This window comes from Theropithecus gelada, chromosome 12 (assembly GCF_003255815.1).
Source record: "Theropithecus gelada isolate Dixy chromosome 12, Tgel_1.0, whole genome shotgun sequence".
In the NCBI taxonomy this organism is placed as follows: domain Eukaryota; kingdom Metazoa; phylum Chordata; class Mammalia; order Primates; family Cercopithecidae; genus Theropithecus; species Theropithecus gelada.
In genome coordinates, this window is record NC_037680.1 from 28806419 (window position 1) to 28831369 (window position 24951).

Genomic DNA, 24951 nt, shown 5'->3' on the forward strand with positions numbered 1-24951 from the left:
ACCTAGCTGAGTTTATCTCTGGTGTCTTTTCATTCCCATTTCATCTCCTTGTACCCAAGTGTCCCCTGCCCATGTACCCAATATCCTCAGGTGCCCTTGGCCATTCACCCTTAAGGGACCTGGCTCCTGGGCTCATCACCCTGGGAACAACCTCCAGATTCTGAATTTCTTAGCCTTTATGTCTCTTTCCCCTTTGTCCCTTTCATCAAATTACATTTGTGCTATCATTCAGAGATCTGCTGTCTGTTGCAGGATCAACTGATCTCAGAATCTGATTTTCATGAAGATGTTTGTAGATGATACTGTGCTAATACTTATCTTTTCATCTTTCCATATGTGGAAGCGGTCTCAACTGAGACTGAAATTCAGGCATACTTGGCACATTTTTATCTTGTGCTTGCCAGAAGCATGTTTGCACAAATACTGAGGAATGTCCTGGGAGAAGAAGAAGCCAGGTTGGATAAGCTCTCAGCAGAGGGCCTTGCCTGAGCCAGCATGTGCCATGGTTTCAGGCACCTAGAGCTGTCTCCCTGCCCTAATGGAACATATCTGAGTTTTGTGGAGAGCAGAGGAATTCTAAAATTTTAAGGGAGGTTAGGGGTGAGAAGAGAGAGAGATAGAGAACTCTGTAAAGTAAGTTCTGAGACCTAAGTGATCATGCTTGAAAATCTCTCCAAAGCAAAATGGAAGTAAGATTTCTTTCTTGTGCCAGAGTTCTTGCATAGATTTGATTTCTGGAGAGCCCTAGGAGGAACTGGGGTACTTGCAGGAATGATGGCTAAGCCAAGCTGAGGTCATCACAGGAGCCAGCAGGAATGGGATTATTTAGCAGCCTGTCTCAGACTCAGAAATATTGGAAAAAAGTTTTTGAAGGGATCAGGGCGAGTAGTGGGGTGGGGAAGGCTGAAGGCCTGAAGGCCTGTCAAACACAAATGGTTATACAGACTAGAAACATTTAAATTATTCCATTAAATAAAACTTCATTTTAACCCACACTTTTAAGGTCTAAGGAAATTCAGATGGTACCTGTAGCATATTTGCCTTTTACCAGAACCTTTGAATGTTTTGCATCCAATACATGATTGATGGTAGCAACTTCAGATCATACCAGTGGTAAATTGGTGAAGGAAAAATACTTTTAGGCAATCATTTAAGTATTCTTCAAATAATACTCCATAAATTTGCTTCTTAGCCCCCTGGTTTTATTTGTTAGCCTAAGACATGAGGACCTGAAATGTCACTATATGATTATTGACAGAGACTTGGCTGCTACTGGGTAGAAGAGTGTGAAATCCAAACACATTTTTAAAATCTGAGTAGATCTTTATTAGCTCATAACTAGCAATATTACAATGGAAATTATTTTAGTTTATGTAATTAAGGTAAAACTTCAGTTTTAATGATAGGTTGCTGATTGGTCTTACTATATTAATTCATTTAACAGACATTTGCTTGGTGTCTATAATGTATTAAACAGTTTGCTGGGCTCAGGGTGAACTTTGGTGAATGCAGCAGATTTAAAATCTAATATAGCTAAATCAGGCTTAACTTTCTTTGTTGTCTAGCTGAGACACCAACTGAAAAGATTAAGGTATCAAAACAATAAATTTTCCCTAAGAAAGATTATGCTCTATATCGTCAGAAAGTATGTTCCCTGTCCCAAGATCTGGACATATGAATATATATATCAATGTTTTTTTTTTTTTTTTTTGTGTGTGTGTGTGTGTGTGTTTAGTATAACTTGTGTTCATATCACAGAACCTCATATGGCTAAAGAAAAATTACAGAAATTTAAATATCAAACATGTAGGTTTCATCTTTAGAAAAAAATTCCAGATTTTATTTAAACCACCAAAATTGCAGTCAGCTGCTGAGAGAAAAATAAAGGCAAAGATCCTGTTTACAAGGCACCTAGAGTTCAGCCATCAGATGGTTTTGGTTAAGATGTAGTTTTTTTTCATGCGATGTTTCTATAAGACATTTTTGTGAGTCAGTCATCACCCAACTTCCTACCTAGTGTCTTTCTTTCCCTTGTGTAGTTTCTTTCTTTTTTTTTTTTTTTTTTTAACAATACCTTTATAGCACTGCTTTTAATTTTTGACATTTACTGAAAACTTACTCCCTTGCAGCTTTTGTGGGATTTGTAGAATTGCGTTCTATAATAGGCAAAATTCTGATGTGTGTGTGTGGGGGGGGTGGTGGTGGGGGGAGCGGGGATTCCTGTTGTTTCTTTGTGGCTCTTTCTGTCCATCTTTAACTTCTGCTGGCAAGACGCTTGTATTAAATCTTTACCCCACTAAGTTGTTAAGTATTTAAGCTTTTAATAGACTTGTCCTCTCTACCTTGTCTATGCATTCCTGGAATGAAAGTACATTAGAAGGTTTACGGATTGTAACTACCCCACCATGCGTAGAATAAGTAGGTGATAAGCCATCTCATGCCAAGCTAATATTCTGCCCTCTGGGAAGTTTGCTATAGGTATTGGGGTGTACCCCACTACACCAAAGGTGAGGGAGTTAAGCTGTCTGTTTGCCAGAGTGTCACAGCTTTCCCATATATGTGTGCCAGGATCTGCTGATAGGGAGTCTGTCTTGATGAGCTGCACTGCACTCTCAATGCCTCCAGTGCTAAAGCATTCAATGAAAATCTTTTTGATTGACTGCTCCTACTATGGCAGTTTTTGATTTCGCAGTGGGTTTGGATTTAAACCTGTTGTCCTCATTTTCTGATAATGGGAACCCCTACATGCTCATTGCCATAAAAGGAACCCAGTAGACACACCTGTGAATTATATTTTGCATGTTTTCTACCAACTGGTAAAGCCACTTAAAATATTTAGATTCATTTGTTTTAGATGTAGAAAAAAATCTCTCTGTGTGACTACAATTGCAAGTCCACTATGTGTGTATTTGTTTTTAACCATTCTTTCTGAAATGGAAACTGATCTTTCTGAGTCATAGCTGAAGAAGTACTTACCCCCTTTTCAGCTGGAAAAAATATGCACCTGAATTATGGGAGAATAAAAAGAAACCTTCAGTTCACCATTCTTCTTGGCTCCTTTCCTTTGGTAGAGAGGTAGGGTTGAAAGGAAGAAAAAAAAAAACCGCACACACACCAAAACCTCATGGACTATTCCCTTAACTTCTTTCCCTGGAGTCATTCACTACTAACTGAAATAAACCTATCCTTTCATTAAAGAAAATTTTATTTGCCTATTTTAAAAAGCCTATTTTTCTGTATCTCTTATTTTTCTTTAATTCTGAAGAGTATTGAATGGAAAATGTGCATTTTCTTTTTTTTTTACGTAGTTTGTGAACAATTTAAATAAAACTGTAAAACGTTATTATGTTTTAGCTTGTGACTTCGTACAGATCTGAGTATTGTGTGTTCTTCACAATGTATTGTGTAAATGATTAGTTACAATCACAACCTACTCTTTTGGCTCTGATGGCAGATATCTTTGTTAGATTTGAATTAGGCAACAAATAGAATGCTAACTCTTAAGTTTTTTTTTGCTATAAGTGTTTTTTTTTTTTTTTTTTTTTTTTTTTTTTTTTTTTTTTTTTTTTTTGAGACAAACTCTTGCTCTTGTCACCCAGGCTGGAGTACAATGGTGGGATCTCGGCTTGCTGCAACCTCCGCCTCCCAGGGTCAAGCGATTCTCCTGCCTCAGCCTCCTAAGTAACTGGGATTACAGGCATCTGCCTCCATGTGCAGCTAATTTTTGTATTTTTAGTAGAGACGGCGTTTCACCATGTTGGCCAGGCTGGTCTCAAACTCTTGACCTCCAGGTGATTCACCCGCCTCGGCCTCCCAAAGTTCTGGGATATACAGGCGTGAGCCACCATGCTTGGCCGCTATAAGTGTTTTCTAATATTTGTAATAAGACACTTTATTTATACAACAGTTTATAAAACTTCATTGCCTTCTTTGAGTCTCAGCTCCCTAAAACAGGTGCCATTGTCTCCAAATTGGGAGCCAGAATGTATTCATGACTTGTTTGAGGTCACACATTAGGTTAGTGACAGAGCCAGAACGCAAATTGAAATTCTTTCTACAAAGGCTGGACACCTTGACCAAATATATCAGCTTAGCTGGAGCTTTGGCATAGCCAGAGCTTGTCTGTCGTTCAAAATGCAATTTTTCTCTCTTCTCTGCTTCTGTGTGAAGACAGCAGTCTTATCTATCTTGTTCCCAATTTCAGCCCCAGCATCTTGCATAGAACTTTGAATGGAATAGTTAATACATGTATGTGAATACATATATGTGAATGAATGAAGTACAAAAGATGCTGAGGGTTTACTTTGAATAACAATGCAGTATGCCTCCCATCCTGTTTCTGCATGCTTCTCTTATGCTAGAAACAATATTTGAAGTTTGAAATAATGGAGTTAGATGCTGCCTTATTATTTAAGGATTTGATATGGTAGTCAGGCAAAAATAATTTCATTTAAATCCCCTATTTCTTGACTTACTCTGCTATCTTAGAAAATTAAATTAATCTCTCTGCTGGGTCTTGAGATCCATCTAGAACTTGGCTATAACCTGAGAACGTTTTGTGTTCTGTTTTTTTCTCCAGTGTTGGAGTCTGCTTGAGAAGGTTGGAAATGTATTTTCATTCCATTTTTCAGTATAACACATTGTGAGTCTTCACGGAGTTAGATTCTTCCCCCTGAAAAAGCTGCCCCTGGAAAGATTTTGGGCACTTTTGGATATTGCTCTATTTTTTTTTTGGACCCCCCAGGGAACCATTTAGTAAAAATGAACCATTATACTCAAATCCCTGTTCAGCCACTAGAAGAACCATTGCCCATGACTTCCCATTCACAAAAACTATGCTCCAGCATATGTTTCTGTCTGAAGTGCTTTCTAGTTCCAATCCCATGTCTTCGGAATATTTCAGGCATGCAGGAGATCTTTTCTGGAGGTTTTACTGTAATGATTAGTTTGTGCTTGAAACAGGAGAAGCAGCTAAGGACGAGGCCTACTGGGACTCTAGATGCCATGGAGACAAGCAGGTATTAGTTATGATTTCCATCATTTTTTCACTACCTCTCTGAAAGTAGTAGATATTGTGATAAGACCTCTCAAGGAAGGGAGGACAATTATTCTCTTTCTCCCTTACCTCACCTTTCCACCCTGTAAAAGTGTGGCAGACTCAAACCAAACTTGTTGGCTGGAGGCCTAAAGGGATTCCTCCTCATGTGGCAGGCTGTCGTAGCATTTTTATGATAGCTAGTGTTTCTTTTGGTCTGAAACTCTGATATGTGAAATATAGGTCAGGGGTTGGAAATTAATGCCTGCTTTTCATGTGAGAAGGAATAATTGGCATGAAATGTAGTAAAGAATGCCCGCAAGCCTGGCGGTGTTGGGTCATTTTTTTTTTTTTGTTATTGGTTTTGGCTGCTATTCCCAGAAAAATAATGGGCAGGTTCACATTTCTTAGAACATATCTTTATCAACCCTGACAACTTACTGTGTCTTGGACCCCCAAGAGACAGTCAGCCGGGAAGTCTTTGCTTGTGCCATTTCTGTGCTGGATCCTTGGCTGTACACACCATGATAAATTAATACAGGCGGAATAATGAATTTCTCTTATCCCTGAGACCAGACCTACTGGGGAAAACATCTATATCCTTTGAGAGATTTGAAATTGGTATAACAAGTTCTATACAGAGATGATCATGTTGAATAAAGGTTTTATTTTACTCTTACATATACAGTCATCACTGGAGTATGCACATATTACAGGGAAGCTTATTCTCCAAATGGGTTGAGTTCTAACCATTAATTTTGGAATGTTGCAGACATTTTCCTTTATGAAGAATGTTATAAGTAGTGTTTCAGATCCTAGGTCTATCTGACTTAAAAATCAATAGGGGAGTAAAAGTATAGTGCATTTTCAATGAAAAACAATAGAAAACACACAGTTTTAATACTATAAATAAGGCAAAAGAGAGGAACAACACAATCGAAGAAGAAATAGTTTTTGCTTTTCTCACATGTGGGTGCTTGCAGTTTGACTGGGGCAGATGAATCAATGCCTTTTGGTGTTTTAAAGTGGTTTTGAAAACGTTCAAGGACTTGAAGGGTTGGAGGCCAATCTTTTTCTATTAAGTCTGCGACCATTATAGTTAAAAAAAAGCTCATTAGAAAAAAAAAAAACAAACAAAACCTGAAGCAACTTTTTTTTTTTTTTCTCATTGTCTCTTTAACACATTGGGTTGAATAGCTTTTTTCCTGATTCTTGGATGAAATTTTGAGCAGATCTCAGAGTTTTAAAAATTACTCTCTATTTTCTGGCAATTAATAATCTTCCAGTTACTTTAAAGCTTTAAGCAGTTCAGTTCAGTATAATAATAGAAACCCATTGTCCTCTTTAAATTTTCTCCCATTTCCCAGCCAGGGCCTGACCAAGAATTGGTGGCCTGGTGTGTGTGTGTGTGTGGTGTGTGTGTGCGCGCATGTGTGTGAATACGTGTGAATGTGTGTATAAATGCGTGTGTATGAGAGTGTATGTATATGAATGTAAAGTGTGTGGGTGTGTGTGAGACGTGGCATCTCCTCTTCCATCACTAACTATGGCTTCTAGTGCCTTCAGCACTGGAGGGGGATGAGGGAGAAGAGTTAAGGGGACAGCAAATACCTTACTGATGTGATTTGGATTTGCCGTCATAGACGCTCAAAGCTGACTTTATCACAGGGGTGTTTTTGGAGTGATTTTGCCCCGGGAGCCTCAACTGCAACTATAATTCCTGTAAGATAGGTGACACCTCATGCAGTTTGTTACTTTTGACACAGTCTTTGATTCCTGGCCATTTGCTTTGTCTTTCCAGGCAGTCCTTTCAAGAACTCCAGGTTTGATCCCTCCTGTGTGGCACACAGTTGGTCTGCAGAAAGTTTGATTCCTGCCTTGTTCTCTGCCTTGCTCCTTCAGGCCAGTCTAGCTACACTGTCTTATACCTGCACTAACATTTTTTTTAAACTCTGGGAGGTATTTATCAAACTCTTCAAGTGTCTCCTCCTCTTGAAGTTCCTCTCACTTGGCTTAAAGCAAAGAAGTAGGTTTTCTCCCTTGGGGAAGCCATACTGCCAATAACTCAGCAGGATTCTTCTCCAGTTCTTCCAACTCTGGAGGTTCGTTCTTTCTTTCTTTCTTTCTTTCTTTCTTTCTTTCTTTCTTTCTTTCTTTCTTTCTTTCTTTCTCTTATTGGTTAGGGTTCATTGATGCTGATAAAAATGGTTTTACAAGAATCTTAGCAGTTCTGCACAGAGCTCTCTTCTTACCTCACTGCCATATGATATCTAGGCCTTATGAGCCTAGAAAAAGCTGAAGTAGAAAGAATTTTATTTATTATTCTGTTGAATGTCCAATTTTACTTCAATACATGAAGTCTTCTTGGCTTTGCTGTATTATTAATATTGCCCCAATCAGCCCAAATTCAGGTTTTTTATGCTCGCAAATAGCGTTATAAGAAAAAGGAAAAGAAAGGTATTGGTAAAAAAGGTATTGTTTACTCTGAGATAAATCTGACAGTGATATATGACAGGAAGAAATGCAAATGGCAAAGAAATGCTAAAAACGTAGTCTAGCGTGAATTCTAATGTAAAAAAATGGTGGTGAGGAAGGGAAGTTTCCACTAGGGGACGAGGTCAAATGGAGGACGTCTTGGCGCCTCCAGGGGAGAGAAGGAGCAGAAATGGTATACAAATGGCACCGTTCAGTTTACCTATTACCAACCTGGAAATTTTCTTTATTCATAGAGAAAACTATTCTTCAAATTAATCTCTTGATTGTTTCTCCTTGTTCTAATGCAATCTCATACCCTATTCTATACCACTAACCCATCATATGCCCAGGCTACTGCCAGTGTTACCCAGGTGAATCATTTATTCAGCAAAACAGCTATATAGGAGGCACCTGTTAAGTACAAGGGCCTGTGCCTGGTGTGTTGAGGATATACTATGTTATGGCATAACCCACTCTCAAGGAGATTGTAGTTGAGGTGGGAATGCATGATTGTATGAAGGATGACATAGAATTATAGGCCTATTAGCATTAGAACGTTATTTCATGTGCTCCTGTTATTGTATAGATGAGAAAACTGAGATCCAGAAAGGTTCAGTGGACTTAGAATCAACTAGTTATGGAATGACAGAATGAGGGCTAGAACCTGGTTCTTTTTACTTTTGCTCGGTGCTGCTTCCACACCTCTTTTAAAAGTACAATACCTTGATACAATCTTACAAAGCTATGGGCCATTTGTTCCTAAAAAAACAATTGTGTGCTGGAGCCAGCTTTCACCAGCTCTTACCAGCAGATTGTGAGCACCTTTTCAACTGGCCATGGTAAGAGAGTTTACACCACAGAAATGGACAAACACCACAAATCTGGGATCCTCTTCCTTCCAGGGAGAGCCAGTTATTAAACGTTTACCAGCATACCACTGCTTATAAATAACAAATGTGATAAGCTCAGACACTCCCTCATGAAGTGGTCATCACATGAATGGATTTTATGGAGAAATGAACTTTAGACAGGGAAAGGGGAAATGACGGAGGCTATTTGAGATTGGAATTATGGAGTGAACATAATTCTGGGATATCAAATAGAGAAATTTGGTGGGGTGGGGGAACATAGGACAGGAATCCCTAAATCACATGCCTGCAAAGACCAGGCTGAAAAAATAAAGGTGTAAATCAGGGTAGAGTTATGAATATTAGGGCATGAGGAGTCTGTGGTAAAGTGAAAAGTAAAAGCCTCCCTAAAGGTATTTAAAAAAAAAAAAAAAAAAAGCTTGCTGTATTCTACCCACTTTGACTTTCCCGTAAAGAACTAACAAGAGTAAGCCTAGACAGCAGTTCACATCAAATAGGGCCCTGAGAAGGGATTATAATTTTCCCTCTTAAATGATCATTAGTTTCCCTGACACAGTGAAGGCAACATTTAGCATCCTAATTTATTTCTCTTTTCTTTCTTACTTTGCTTCCATGTTTTCACTGGGAAATATCTGTAAATTATTGCTTTTTGGTATGTGTAAAAAGTCGTTCAACCAGCATTTTCCTTTGTTAGTGTGGGTTATTTATAGTTGAGTTTATGGTGCTATTCTCAGCTTTATCATCCTGTTTCAAGGGTAGTGATACTCCCAAAGAAATAAAGACTCAGTTATGTTTCTAAGGATGTTCCTTCATATCTCTAGGTATCTGAAAAAAATGTCACTATACAAAATGGAAAGTTTGTATATTTTATGAAAGGATCTAGAATCACATTATTTAATTGTTTTTTCCTTTCAAAGTGTCCCCAAGTTAATTTCAAATAGTGTTTTAAACATGTTTCTTTTTTACATTAATCTGTAAGGATAACTCCACATTGATCAACAGTCATTTTTTAAAAAATGAGAATTGCCTTCTGCAGAGATATCTTTATTCTAACACATTAAATCCACAGGGACTTATAAAAAATGAAAAAAATCAATAAAATGAATGGCGTGACTCCTAGTGAAAAGTTGTTCTGTATAAACCAAATACTGTAATTTTTGTCTGAAAACGTCCTAAATTCTTAAAATTCCCTAAATATAATTGCAACTGCAAGAAGCCTAACAAGAAAAAATATTGCTCTTTGAACATGTTCTGCAAGCCCCTCTAATGACAATGACTACCATTGTGTTTGACAAGGATCCCACTGATGTCTGCTGCCAGGGGCACATGTTGTCTCTAGCCTCAAAGATGGACTTCACTGAGGTGCCCCCTGGGATGAGCTGGTCAGAAGAAGGGCAAGGGTAGGATGGACGCCGATTTTGGCATTCAGTCGTCAGAAAATAAGAGACAATCTAATCATGACAATCTAGTGTACAACTTTAGCCTCCTTAGCACAGATGGACTAACTGGCAGAGTGTATTAGAGGGGTTTGGGGATCCTGGCCTGCTTGCCCCTATAACTCTGCTAGAGATATAAATGAGAAAAAAGTAGGTGCTTAATAATTGTTTGCTGAAGGAGTCAGGAACTGAGAGATCAGGTGGTACAAGTTCTCTCACAATTTTCAGTCTACTTCAGCCTAGACTCTGGGCCTCAGCCCATAGCCCCAGGTTTCTCTCTGGATCTCTGCTGCAGAGGAGGACGGCACTCAACAAATTCTGTGCAGAAAGCCAGGAGAGTGCAGAAAATGTCACGCTCATGAGCAAAGTTCTGTGTACAAAGGACTTGTGGCATCTGGAAATACCTGAATTTTCCTTGGAAAGATTAGGCCTGAGTAGGTGTTCCAAATTGGACCCCTCCTCCCAAAGTGGGTCTGAAAAGTGTGTCTGGGATGGCAACATGCATGGATGTACTTTGAGAAGTACTGCATGTCCAACAATAGCCAGTCAGATTAAAAGGTGAGCCCATAGGCCCAGAGCTGCCCATGTGCCATGGGAGAAGGACCAATAGCACCATGAGCTTCCTGCTAGGGCACACCAAAATGAAAGTATTTGGTGTGAGATGTGTACTACACCCTCCAAGTCAAAATTCTGACTTTCTTCTGGACTGCCAGCTTTTTCATTTCACAAAAATTTCAGCCTTTCACTTCCCTTGCTCAGATTCTTTTTACCCTGGGATTTACCCTGGGAATTTTTACCCTGTAAAAAAACTATTTTGTAATTTTTTTTTACCCTGAGATATTACCCTGTAATGTTTTTATCCTGGGATTTACCCTTTCACAATCCATAACTTGGTTTTAGGTCCTGTTCTTCTGGTTTCATTTAGTCCTCAGTGCCCTGAAGCACATGCCATCAGTGTCCCCTTTTTTCCTTTCTGTCATCATCCAGTGGGCTTTTCCCTGACTTCCAACTCTCAGTATTTTCATCTCAGTATCTCATTTCTTTTTCAGCAGAAGCACAGAAAACAGCTTTGCCTATGATTCATGATCAGTGAGCCAGAAGTGCCTGGGAATTAACAAACCCTGGGAGCAGCTTTCAACAATGATCTCAGGACAACTCCTGAGATATAAATACCCCAGCTCCCCTGCCTCTTGGATGCAGTAATTCGAAGGGGTATGTTCCCTGGCTCAGAGTTTCCTCAGTGAGATTAAACTCAAGTTGCATACAATACTAGTGGGACTGGTAAGGAACCCCTTTTTTTTGTATTCCTTCCTTTCTTCTTTACCGTTACACCCAGCATTTCCTAAAGTTGCTATTTGCACTCAAATCCTTATCTCAGGGTGCTCTGGAACAATACAAACTCTGGCACATGTCTAACATTAGGGGCTCTACCTCTACTCCCTTGCCGTTTCTGTCTTTTTAAAAAACCTCTTGCTGACTCACCTAGATTCTGTTTCTACAAAAGGATGGGCAATGGTTTCGAGATAAAAAGGAAATTCTAGAAATGTCCAAATAATTTATACTTATGCTAGCTATTCAGTGCTTTTAAATCATTAGACACCAAGATTGTTGGCTGACCACATCAAGTGAAAGAATTCAGTGAAACCAGGATGGAGGTAGAAAAGGGTACCAGTATTTTTAGGAATGGTAATAGCTTATCATTTATTGAACACTTATGTGCTAGTGACAGTGTTTAACTATGTGTGTATGTTACTTAAGTTTATAATAAACCTACGAGGTAGATATATTTATTCCATTTTTACTGATGATGAATATGAATGGACCAAAGTAATTTGCCTTAAATCAGTCAGCTCATAATGGGCAAAATCCACATTTAAAGATCTCACTCATGTCAAAGTCCATTCTCTTAATTAGTCTACAGTCTTCCTTGTAAGTTTTCTTTGAAGTAGATGGGAGATACATAATCAATCCTCCTTACTGATTCTGAAATGCAATTGATCAAATCATCATTCTGAAGGTGTATGATTATAGCTTTTCTTTAAAAAGGATTGAGCTGGATATAAATTGCAGAATAAATTCAGATTTATTCTGTTTCATCATTTAATTCTTGGAAAAGACCATTCATAAAAATTATTGCATAGCATTATTGTTATCATGCATTAAGAGCTAGAAAAATGGGTCAAAGTTTTAGATGTATTTCTGGTGGCGCATTTTGCTATTAGTCTACAAGGAGTATAGCAGATCACTATCTTTAAATGATATTGCAGCTTGATGCTCAAATTTGATGATCCTGGAAAAGTTGAAATTTAGTGCCCTGTTTTGGGGTTAAAACTATGGCTGCAAGTAATTTGTAGAAAACTGACATCCTGATAGACTTGAAAAAGAAAAAAAAAGAAAGAAAGAGGAAACAAATTAAAATTGTTGTATCAGGCTTTGCCAGGGTCTAGAAATTTTGATTTATAATGAAATTGAAGGTAAGTTAAGATAGGAATAGAATGAGAAGATAGGAAAGGGAAGAAATCGACTGGGAACAGTGAATATACTGCTTACATTCTCTTACATCAGAATTCAGGAGTCTCCAACATTCATTAACTAAATTCTCTCTTTTGTGTTTACTCTGATAGTTTTGCAGTTGTGATAATATTATAGATAAAGTCTAGTTGTTGACATTTGAAGGTGAGAGTATCTCCAACCTGGGTCAGGTAGCAGTTTAGTAAAATATTTTCTCTTCATTAAGATGAGAAGTGTTAACAAATGGAATAAGTATTTGACTTTTCAGTGTGACCACATGATATAGGTGTTAAATAGGTTTGTCTTCAGGTGCAAACATCAGAAAACCTGACTAAAATCCCTCAGGATTAATGGGGTGTACTTTTTCTAAATAGTACTAAGTCTGAAGGTAGGTGACTCTGAGCATTTAGGGGTTTAGACGTGAGAACTCTCCTTCCTGGTTGCAAGTAGCAATCCTGGCTTAATCAAGTTTATACTCAAGGCAGAAAGAAGAGGGAATGGATGACAAAAACTTCCCCAGAACCCACATGTGGAGTTTTCCTATGTCTCATTAGCCAGCACTGGGTTACGTTGGCAAGCCCTTGCTGAAACAGAGACCAGGGAAGTGAAGATTTAGTTTTTCTGCTCGTATTGTGGAAGGTGAAAGGAATGGAGGTTAGGAGAGGGTATGGAATTAGCAAGCCAAGAGTTCCTATGTAATGCCAATGTGTAAGTAGGATCTATAAATATTAAATCTAAGAAAACAAACTTTAGTAGAACATACCAAGAAGGACTAACTAATCATCACGGCTGCCCAGAACTGAAACGGGCTCCCCACTAGGTAATTCATTCCCTATCAGAGCATATGTTTAAACACTGGGTGAATGAGCATTTGACTGATTTACTGTGGAGAAGATTTAAACATTAGATAGCTAAGTGGTTGAACTTTATGTCTTTAAAGTTGTCAGAATTTCATGATACTCTGTAAACAGTCCAGTTGCTTGCACTTTGAAAATTGTTTTTTTCTTTGTGGTTCACTTTTCTGTCATGTCCACTGGCACAGATCTGCTTTACTTTTATCTTAACATTAATACCCAACAGTGAGATATCTAGTCTCTACAAAGAAAATGTATTTATCTCTGACTGTGTTCATATCTTAAATAAAAATCTTTTACTTCCTTCCAGGAATGTTGACAGAATAGCTGCTGAAATAATTTTTTTCTAATGCATATGATTTTTAATTTGATGCATTTTAAGCTTTCAAAGGCTTCATTAAAGCTCACACACCTTGTCTTTAAGATGCCCAGTAGGACTGTACATTTCTGTAGTAGTCTCGAAGCACTTCCCCTATTTTTGTATAAACTTATGAGAGAATCTCTATTTGGAATTAAGTCTATGTTCATGAAAGTCAGAAGTTGTTCAAAGAGAAAAATCATGTAAGTAGTGAGTTGAAATTTTGAACTGGGTAATACTGAAAGTTTTGAATTTTTGCCAAATACAGGCCAAACTGAAATGTATCCTAATCCCAGTACTTTATATGAAATAAGATTGATTTCTGCTTTGTATGAGAGAAAGCTAAACTAAAGATGTTAGAAAAAATGCTAGAATGAATAGTCTACCCAAGAGCACTGAATTATATTTGCCAATCCCTGGAATCAAATGAGTATTTAAAATATACCTGTAAGTCTCAAGACAGAAAACTTTTATTATTATTATTTTCCTTTTCACAAATAGTATCAGGAAAGACTAATTAAACAAGGATGTGGAGAATACAGGATTAACTTAAAAAGAAAAATCCTCAACTTTGATTTGTTAAAAATAATCCAAATTGAATAAAAGTTGAGATATATTCTTCTTCTCTGGTCAGGCATTATTAAAATAATTGATAGCACTCAGTGATGGTAAGGGTATAAGAAAACAGGCCTTATCATTTATTTCTGATGAGAGTGTAAATTGACTCAAGTGATTTGGAAGGTAATTTTTAAAGTATCTGTAAAAAGCCCTAAAAATGTAATGATCATTGACTCAGAAACTTCACCTTTAGCAATTTATCCTTAGGAAATTCTTACATAAGTTCCAAAATATAACCAAAGAATATTGCTGTGGTATTATTTGTAATAGTGAAAAATTGCATATAACCTAAATAAATCATCATTGATACAATGGTGGTTGAGAAAACTATGGGACATTTGTAGAATGGCAAATTATGTGGATTTAAAAAATAATAAAGCCTGAAAATGAAAATATCTATAATATATTGAAAAAAGAAAAATTTAGAATATTATGCCTAGCCCAATCTCACTTTGATTTTAAAAATTATATGACTGTATCCATCTTATAAAAAGTTTTGAAGGATATATCATTAACTGTTTAATAGTAGTCACATTTTGGAGCTGGAGTTCAGCATGATTTTATGAAACAATGTCTTAAAAGTTGAACTCAGCCTGAGCAACATGGCGAAACCACTTCTCTATAAAAAATACAAAAATTGTGCCACTGCATTCCAGCCTGGGCAACACAGGGATACCTTGTCCCAAAAGAAAAAAAAAGAACTCAATTTGAGGACCATGTATCCAGTAAAGGCTCTGTTAAGAGTATTTCTTTCATGTTAGGTATCTTAAAAGTATTCATGTGGTCCTAGGAATAGCGAGTCTTACATCCAGGATGTATCGAGAAGAAATTGCCTGAGAAATTAGTAAAAAAAGCAATTGGAGATAAATTTACTTCTAGTTCTGGTCTTTACACAGGCTATTTATAATTTAGGTCGCATCAACAAAATTCAGTGCTTCAGTTTGTCTATCTGGAAAATGGGAAGCTTAAAGATGAACTGAAACTGAGTAATTCTAAATGCTTCTGTATATAAATGTCGAGCAATATTTATTTACCTCTTCGTTTTCTTCTTTGTCAGTTTTTTTAACATGGGTATCTTTAAGATTAAGTTATTCTAGGCACACTATCTTTTCTTTATTAAATTCATGGAATGGTTTCTTCTTATTAAATTTCTTCTTATTTGAAGCTTGTCTTGGAGAAAAATAAGTTTCTCCTTTTCTGAATATCCTGTCACAACTATAAGGTACACTTCCTTAGGGAAGGGTAGGAAAATTATGCAGAACAACTTTCCTAATGCAGCTATTCTCTTTTTGGGTCTTTATCAACTCCCTCTCTTGCATGCTGTCTGTCTTTTTGCAGGTTTCCATTTCCTTTGCCCAAATGGGATCATCTTGGGATTGTAGGTCCTTTGGACTCAGTGATATTTAATAAAGGTCTTACTGTATATTCCAGATCAGAAGGACAGTTCTTTTCTATGGTTAAAAAGTTTTTTTTTTTTTTTTGTTTGTTTTGTTTTTTAATACTTCTTACTTTTCAATGCAGTGGCTGGAATAAGTGGCCATGGAGGGTTGGTTGGTGAACTGAATTTTGTTGTTGTTGTTGTTTTTTTATACTTGGCCTTTTCATCTCCCATTTTTCCCTTAGTTTCCTTATGAGAATTTTCTCTTTTGTTTGTACATCACAATTATAGTGGTCACTCATTTTAAAAATACCTCTCACATACGTAGGTGGTTGGTCATACGTCATATATTACATACATAATGAAAGCTGAGCTTGAGAATAGATCACAAGTACTAGCATCGAATCTACTTTCCAAATGTCTTATATTCTATTTCATGATGCAGTTTTGAAGAAAGTGCTATGACATTTGCCGAACACATCTATCAATGCATGTGTTATAATGTATAACTTGCTGTCTATTCTGCTCAGTGAAGCTCCAAGCTGAGGAGGTCACCTCTAGACAAGAACAGCATTAGAGCATTTCTGGTTCAGTATCATTTGGCATGATACAGAGCCATTAATGCAGGTGTTTAAAGGGCTTTGAAAGCACTTGGCAGGTCAGTGCCTTTTAAACATGATTAATAGCCATTAATTAGTTTTATTTAATTTACTATTATATTCTAGTCAATCCTAGAGGTAAGATAATACACAAATTTTAAATAACCCAGTAAGAAAGAATACATTAGAATTAAATAACCAAGACTAATCCAAGTCATTAAGAATAAAAATCTTCAGAAAACTTCTGAACATCTAGATCAAAGTTGTCCAGTAGAAATATAATACAAGCCACATTCATAATTTAAAATTTTCCAGTCACCACATTAAAAACAAAATGAAACAATTGGTATTAATTTTAAGAATATATTTAATTTTACTCAATATAATCAAAATATCATCTCAACATGCAGTCAGTTTTAAAAATTAGAGATGTTTTATATTCTTTTTTAATAATAACTTTTTGAAATCTGGTGGTGTGTATTTTATGCTTACAGCATCTCTGAATTCAGATTAGTCATATTTCAAATGCTCAGTGGCCATATGTAGAGGCTACCATATTGGACAGTGCAGGTCTAGGTTTTTAAAGTTGAAGCTGGAGCACAAGTTCCTTTTTATTTTATCTTAATGAAAGAAATAGAATGGCTAGTAGGTTATAATTAGAGTAACTAATAAATGCTTAAAATGACAACCAAGTCTAAGGACATACAGCAAACCACCACTTAATCTTAATAAAGGAAGTGCAATGGATCCATTGTTGATTCAATGCCAAGGTGTAAAGAAACATACAAGCTGCTAGTTAGTGGCTTCTATTATGCAACAAATAAAACTGTAACCCACAAATCCGAAGGGAAAAGTAAAACTAATGAGCTTTGGTTGGAATGAGACCAATGGCGGAACCAGTTTGACCACACAAGCCTTTCCTGCAGTCTCTTGGGGAGATGGATTTAAGGGCCACACTCTAGGCCTGAGGGCAGAGAGCCAAAGGGCAAACGTGAGCTCTTACAAATATAAGCTTTTATATGTTGCCCATCTGTTAGTCTCCTAATGAAGCCTGGTGAACTGACAGGCAGACTGACTGGTGGACGTATGGTGGGCTATTTTAGTATCATATTCCAGTTAATAGTAGAAATAGCTTGTATTTATTCAGCATTCATTCTTTTAAAGAGCATTTCCATTTATTATTTTGCAACTTTTTAAAGCAGGTTTTACTAATTATGGCACACTAAGAAACTAAGGCCCCAAAATTTCATTTTAACAAATGATATTGAGCAATTAATAGCAAGGAATTATGCTGGGCTTCAAGAGATAATGGTAATTGTTACTTGAGAATATAGATATATAAGATCTCATATATCTAAGTCCTGAAAATGACCTTTTGAATCATTTGGTTTCAGGGTAATGTGTTCAGGTCTCCTTCAGGCAAATGCCCAAATCTTGCTGTGTAGCTAAGTCTATCTACTTCTTTATCCTGGCGAACTGGATTTACTATGCATAAGCCTCAAGGAATCCTTTTCTCAGGCTGAGGTAGAGCCACCAAAACTTTTTTTTTTTTTTTTTTTTTTTTTATGGGTTCTTTTTAGCCTTCCTATCAGCTTCCTAAGGGGAAGATAAAAGGTAATTAAGAATGAAGGCCGGGCGCGGTGGCTCAAGCCTGTAATCCCAGCACTTTGGGAGGCCGAGACGGGCGGATCACGAGGTCAGGAGATCGAGACCATCCTGGCTAACACGGTGAAACCCTGTCTCTATTAAGAAATACAAAAAACTAGCCGGGCGAGGTGGCGGGCGCCTGTAGCCCCAGCTACTCGGGAGGCTGAGGCCGGAGAATGGCGTGAACCCGGGAGGCGGAGCTTGCAGTGAGCTGAGATCCGGCCACTGCACTCCAGCCTGGGCGACAGAGCGAGACTCCGTCTCAAAAAAAAAAAAAAAAAAAAAAAAAAAAAGAATGAGTTGCTTTTGGACTCTTCATTTTTCCAGCCAAAGCTGTACTTAATCTTTAAGACTCTTGGACCTATGTCAGAGCTCTGCTTTCAGGAAGTACACATATTCTATGTGGGTGATGGTGACAATGACTGTGAAAAGACAGGTACCACCTGAAATTCTCCCTAGAGTTTAACATGAGATAGAGCAGAGTATGTAACTAAAGCATTCCCAATCTTGTATTTTTCTTCCCTTGAGTCAATTGACTTAACTTCCAAATCTAGTGAACCAAAGATGTTGCTACCTCTTTCAAGAGAGATGAGTGGGGGTTTTTTGTCAGTTGTGTGTGTGTGTGTGTGTGTGTGTGTGTGTGACTTCTGCAGTCCTTGGCATTGCTTCTATTTATCTTGAAAAAAACATGATAGGCATTTTAATCCATATGGCTATTTATAAGTGTGCTACTTTTATTGTAGCACCAGAAACCACTAAAATATATGATGTAGTTACTTAAATTGGCAGCAAATTCATTCTAAAGCCATATTGTAAAATGGGCAAGAATTTCACCTTAATTATTCTCTCAAATTGTGCCTAACTATTGTTTAACCAAATTTACAAGCTTGATCTATATAGTTATGTGTCACTTAATAATGGGGATATGTTCTGAGATATATAACCTTAGGTGATTTCATTGTTTGAACATCACAGAGTGTACTTCACAAAACTAGATTATACAGCCTACTACACACCTAGGCTATATGGTACAACCTATTGCTCCTATAATACAAACCTATAGAGTTTGTTACTGTACTGAACATTGTAGGCAATTATAACACGGAGGTAAATATTTGTGTGTGTAAACACATTTAAACATGGAAAAGGTAGAGTACAGTACAAACATGGCATAAAAGATTTTTTTATAAAGTACACCTGTACAGTGCACTTACCATGAATGAAGCTTGCAGGACTGGAAGTTGCTCTGGGTGTCAGGGAGTGAGTGGCGAGTGAATGTGAAAGCCTAGGACACTACTGTATAATACTGTAGACATTACAAACGCTACACTTAGGCTACACTGAACTTATTAAAAATATATTTATTTCTTTCATAGTAAATTAACCTTGGCTTTTTGTAACGTTTTTACTTTATACACTTTTTAATTCTTTTTCTTGACTGTTTTGTAAAAACCCTTAGTTTAAAGCATGAACACATTGTATACCTATACGGAAATATTTTCTTTATATCCTTATTCTATAAGCTTTTGTCTATTTTAAAATTTTTATTTTATTTTACTTTTAAAGGTCTTTGTTAAAATCCTAAGACACAAACACACAATGAGCCCAGACCTACACAGGTCAGGATCATCAATATCACTGTCTTCCACCTCCACATTTTATCCCATCGGGTGGTCTTCAAGGGCAATAACAAGCACGGAACTGTCATCTCCTATGATAACCATGCCTTCTTCTGGAATAGTTCCTGAAGGACCTGCTTGACGCTGTTTTACAGTTAACTATTTTATATAAGTAGAAGGAGTACACTATAAAACTGATTAATAGTGCAGTAAATACATAAACTAGTAATGTAGTCATTTATTATCAAGTATTACATGCTATACATAATCGCATGTGTTATGCATGTATACAACTAGTAGTACATTTGTTTATACCAGCATCACCACAAACACATGAGTGATACATTGTGCTATGACACTAGATAGCTATGACATCACTAGGCAATATGAATTTTTCAGCTCCATTTTAATATTAGGGATCCACCATAGTATATGAGGTCTGTCCTTCATAATGTTATGAGGTGCACGACTATGTATTTTGTGCCAGACTTGTATTACAAGTTTAAACAAATAATACAGTATTAGTAGTATAAAGGTGCCTGAAATTTGTTCTATCATCTTTTACATATGTATTTAATATTACAAGAATTTGTCATCTCTTCAGTGAAATGTTTGTTCTTATATAATGTGTGAAAGTCTCTCCTTTGGTACAAAAATACTGGATTTCCCTCTCTGACTCTAATGGGAATGAGGTCCTTCTTCTGGGGACTGACTAGAGTTTGTTCGACAGGTTATTTCTCTTTGGCTTTTTCTACTTTCCAAAGTTATTAGGGACAATCAGGAATCACTGCAGCAATCCTGGCCCCCAAAAGACCTTATTATCCAAGAAGTTTGTTGTTGAAAGGTAGGAAATTGATATGGTTTGGCTGTGTCCCCACCTAAATCTCATCTTGCACTGTAGCTTCCACAGTTCCCACGTGTCATGGGAGGGACCAGGTGGGAAGTAATTGAATCATCAGGGTGGGTCTTCCCCGTGCTATTCTCGTGGTAGTGAGTAAGTCTCACAAGATCTGATGGTGTTATAATCACCTGCTTCCTCTTTTGCTTGGCTCTCTTTCTCTCTCTTGCCTGCTGTGATGTAAGACGTGTCTTTCGCCTTCTGCCATGATTGTGAGGCTTCCTCAGCCATATGGAACTGTAAGTCCATTAAACTTCTTTTTCTTTATAAGTTTTCCAGTCTCAGGTTTATCTTTATCAGCAGCATGAAAACAGACTAATGCAGAAATCAATGGAGAGTTACCTCTAGGGTTAACAAGGTTCTTGGAAGTTCCTTTTGTTTTGGAAGGTCTTCTGTTTTTGTTTTTATGGTGAGAGAGACTTCACATGGTTGTGATCAGAAAGAAAAGTCCACTGAGAAGAGGAGATGATGGTTTTATCATCGTTATTTTCAGTAACCCAGGTGAGAATGATGGTGAGGTTGTGATGATAGAGATGTTTCTTGATCAAAAATCAAAGTGATAGCAGACAAAAAGAAAAAGATGATAGAACTTATATCACACTCCCATAATCTATGTTAGGTAAAAGACATGGTTATAGTTAAGAGTAGGTTTGAGGCCAGGCACGGTGGCTCACGCCTGTAATCCCTGTACTTTGGGAGGCTGAGGTGGGTGGATCACAGGGTCAGGAGATCGAGACCATCCTGGCTAACATGGTGAAAACCCGTTTCTACTGAAAATACAAAAAATTAGCCAGGTGTGGTGGGACGTGCCTGTAGTCCCAGCTACTCAGAAGTCTGAGGCAGGAGAATTGCTTGAACCTGGGAGGCAGAGGTTGCAGTGGGCTGAGATTGTGCCACTGCACTCCAGGCTGAGCAACAGAGCAAGACTCCACCTTAAAAAACAAACAAACAAACAAACAAAAACCACAAAGAGTGGGTTTGGAGAAGTAGTTCTGAAACAAATGGAGAAAATGGAGAGCCTCTCTGTTTGGGAGGTTTGGCAGTGGTTTTGAACTCTGGAAATCACCTGTGACCTTTTAAAAACACCAGATGTCAGGACCCCACCTTGGACTAAATGAATTTCTGGAAGGTGGGACTAAGGTCTGGTGATTTTTAGAAGTCTCAGAAGTTTCTCATGTGCAGCCAGGGTTGAGAATCTACTAGTATGGTATTGCCATGGAATGTACTGGCAAAAAACATAATTACTTTTGCACCAACCTAATTCTAAGGTGGTAATTTCCCACTCAAGACCAGTTAAATTAGAAGTTCAGAGTGTGGGGTCAGGATCACTGTTTTTCAAAAGCTTTCCAGGTGGTTCCAATGAGTAGCTCTGAGAATCACTGCACTGGAGAACCTGGGTGAAAGAATACAAAAGCAGGAAGGGTGGCAGATGGAGGGATTTGCCTCCAAAACTCAGGATGCTCGTTTGTGTTTTCCAGGAGTTTCTCTTACTTGATCTCTACTTCCTTGGTGTTGATGTTTAGCCTCTATTGTGAATTTCCATCATATTCACCCATATTTGGACCCAGAACAAATATATTTGCTATTGTAACACATCTAGTGATGTAAGCCTGCCCCACATGGTTTCATCTCCAAGTCTGCCTTAAAACTTCAGACAGCTGGGCGCGTTGGCTCACACCTGTAATCCCAACACTTTGGGAGGCCGAGGCAGGCAGATCATCTGAGGTCATGAGTTTGAGATCAGCCTGGCCAATATGGTGAAATCCTGTCTCTACTAAAAATACGAAATTAGCTGGGTGTGGTGGCGCATGCCTGTAATCCCAGCTACTCAGAAGGCTGAGGCAGGAAAATTGCTTGAACCTGGGAGGCTGAGGTTGCAGTAAGTCAAGATTGTGCCATTGCACACGCCTGGGTGACAGAGCAAAACTCCGTCTCAAAACAAACAAAAAACTTCAGACTAAACCAGCCTTTTTTCCCCTTGGTCTCCCACAAATCTGGGAAGGGAGATTAAACCGTTACTATCTGTACCCTAGATTTTTAAGAGTTTATTCTATGGACTCCTGCTAAAGAAGCCTCAATTTACTTTGACTAAGATTTGACCTGTGATTCCAATCTACTCTCAGCGTAAAGGGAGACCAGACACTACAAAGGGAACCACAGGCACTTCAACACCAAAATCCTTGACTGAACTGTTTTCTAACTCATTCGAATCTGCCTGTTATGCTATATTCCTTATCTAAGTAAATGGCATCGCTATTCCACCTTATGCTGAAGTTTAAACCTTCCAGTTTCATCCTAAAATTTACAAAAGTTGTTGTTATAAGACACAGAACATACTTACTTAAACTGAAAATGAATTCACTAGTCCTGTGTAATTTTTAACTCTTTGGAGTTTCTCTTGATGATTAGAAAACCATTATATCCACTTAATTCTCCAATTCTATTTCTTTGTCCACATCTTAATTTGTTTCATCCTCTTTTCTCTATCTTGATCATCACTGACAAAACTCAAGCTACCATCTCTACTAATGCATTAATTCCCATACTTATCTGCCAACCTCTAGTCCCATTCCAGTTGCCCCTCTCTCCTCCTCGCCCTTAATCCATCTTTTTCACTGCTGCCAAATTGGCCTATCTCCAATGCAAATGTGATGATTTTACTTCCCTAATCAAATTCTTTTAATGTCTTCTATAGGCTCAAGTAACATCTGGTGGTGGCATTCAAAGCCATCATGATGTGGTTCCTGTCTACCTCTCCTGTTTTATTCCTGCTGTTGTCCCTCTTTCCATTCCATAGTGTTCTGTTTTTGCCCATGTGGTACCCTGCCCAGTTAGTTCACCTGATACATTGCTCATCCTTCAGGTCTCAGCTCCATATCTTCTATTTGAAGTTACCCTTCCTTGCCTAGGCAGCCTGAGGCAGCTCTTACTTGATAATGCCATCATGCTTTTGAACGTTCTTCCACTAAGTCATTTTCTTCACTCTAATTGCTAATCACATATGTCTCTAATCCCATTAGACTATATGCTTCTTGAAGGTGCAGCTTTTATATTTGGATTTGAATCTTTAGATAAACTAATAGTATAATTTGAGTTGGCTGAGAGAAAATTAGTGTTGTAAATAATAGCAGAATCTTCACAGTCCATTTAGCACTGAATCATTAACTCAAAGCTAGTGAGGTTATTTTAAGTGGTAAATCCAATTTCTTATGACATATATTTTGTAACTAAAGTTTCACTATTATATTGGCATTTTTATTTAACAGTAAAAAGATTTTATTACTGAGTTTGCACATTTCAATCTGGAAAATACTCTCTTGTTTCAGCATTCTTGGTCTTTAGTCATGATCTATGATCCTTTGGTCATCTGTTTCAAAATGCACTTGCTAGCATTCTAAAGCTCCTTGACTTGTTTATTAATTCATTTATTTAATACATGTTTATTCAATATGCACTAAATGTGGAAGACTATGCTAAGGCTGAAGGACTTAAAGACATAAAAGCATGGTTTACCCCTTGTGGAATTAGAAAGTATATAGGCTTTATTTATCTAAATTATCATAACAGCCTGACAGGCAATTATTATCTCTGTCTTATAAATGAGGATATTGCAGAACAGTATTTATAATTTCAAAAGTGTCTTAGAATGCGCGTGTTTGTCAAATATAAAATGTGCAATTTTATATTTGTTTTGGAGATTTTCTTATAGTTTACAATGGTAGGTATATTTTTTCTTTTTTTAATTATACTTTAAGATCTGGGATACATGTGCGGAACGTGCAGGTTTGTTACAGAGGTATACACGTACCATGGTGATTTGCTGCATCCATCAACCCCTCATCTACATTAGGTATTTCTCCTAATGCTATCCCTGCCCTAGTCCCCCACACCCAATAGGCCCTGGTGTGTGATGCTCCCCTCCCTGTGTCCATGTGTTCTCATTGTTCAATTCGCACTTATGAGTGAGAATATGCAGTGTTTGGTTTTCTGTTCCTGTGTTAGTTTGCTGAGAATGATGGTTTGCAGCTTCATCCATGTCCCTGCAAAGGATATGAACTCATCCTTTTTTATGGCTGTGTAGTATCCCATCGTGTATATGTGCCACATTTTTTTTTTAAAATTATACTTTAAGTTCTAGGGTACATGTGCACAATATGCAGATTTGTTACATATGTATACATGTGCCATGTTGGTGTGCTGCACCCATTAACTCGTCATTTACATTAGGTATATCTCCTAATGCTATCCCTCCCCCTCCGCATAATAGGACCCGGTGTGTGATGTTCGCCTTCCTGTGTCCAAGTGATCTCATTGTTCAATTCCCACCTATGAGTGAGAGTATGTAGTATTTGGTTTTCTGTTCTTGTGATAGTTTGCCGAGAATGATGGTTTCCAGCTGCATCCATGTCCCTACAAAGGACACAAACTCATCCTTTTTTTATGCCTGCATAGTATTCTATGGTGTATATTTGCCACATTTTCTTAATCCAGTCTATCACTGATGGGCATTTGGGTTGGTTCCAAGTCTTTGCTATTGTGAATAGTGCTGCAATAAACATGTATGTGCATATGTGTTTAGTGTAGAATTATTTATAATCCTTTGGGTATATACCCAGTTATGGAATTGCTGGATCAAACGGTATTTCTGGTTCTA

At 37.6% G+C, this 24951-nt stretch overlaps 1 protein-coding gene across 1 annotated transcript in view; it reads left to right on the forward strand.

The window, feature by feature from the left end:
* Positions 1-24951, forward strand: part of LOC112636755 — a 252202-nt gene that overhangs the window by 25418 nt on the left and 201833 nt on the right. The gene's annotated exons all lie outside the window — the stretch shown is intronic.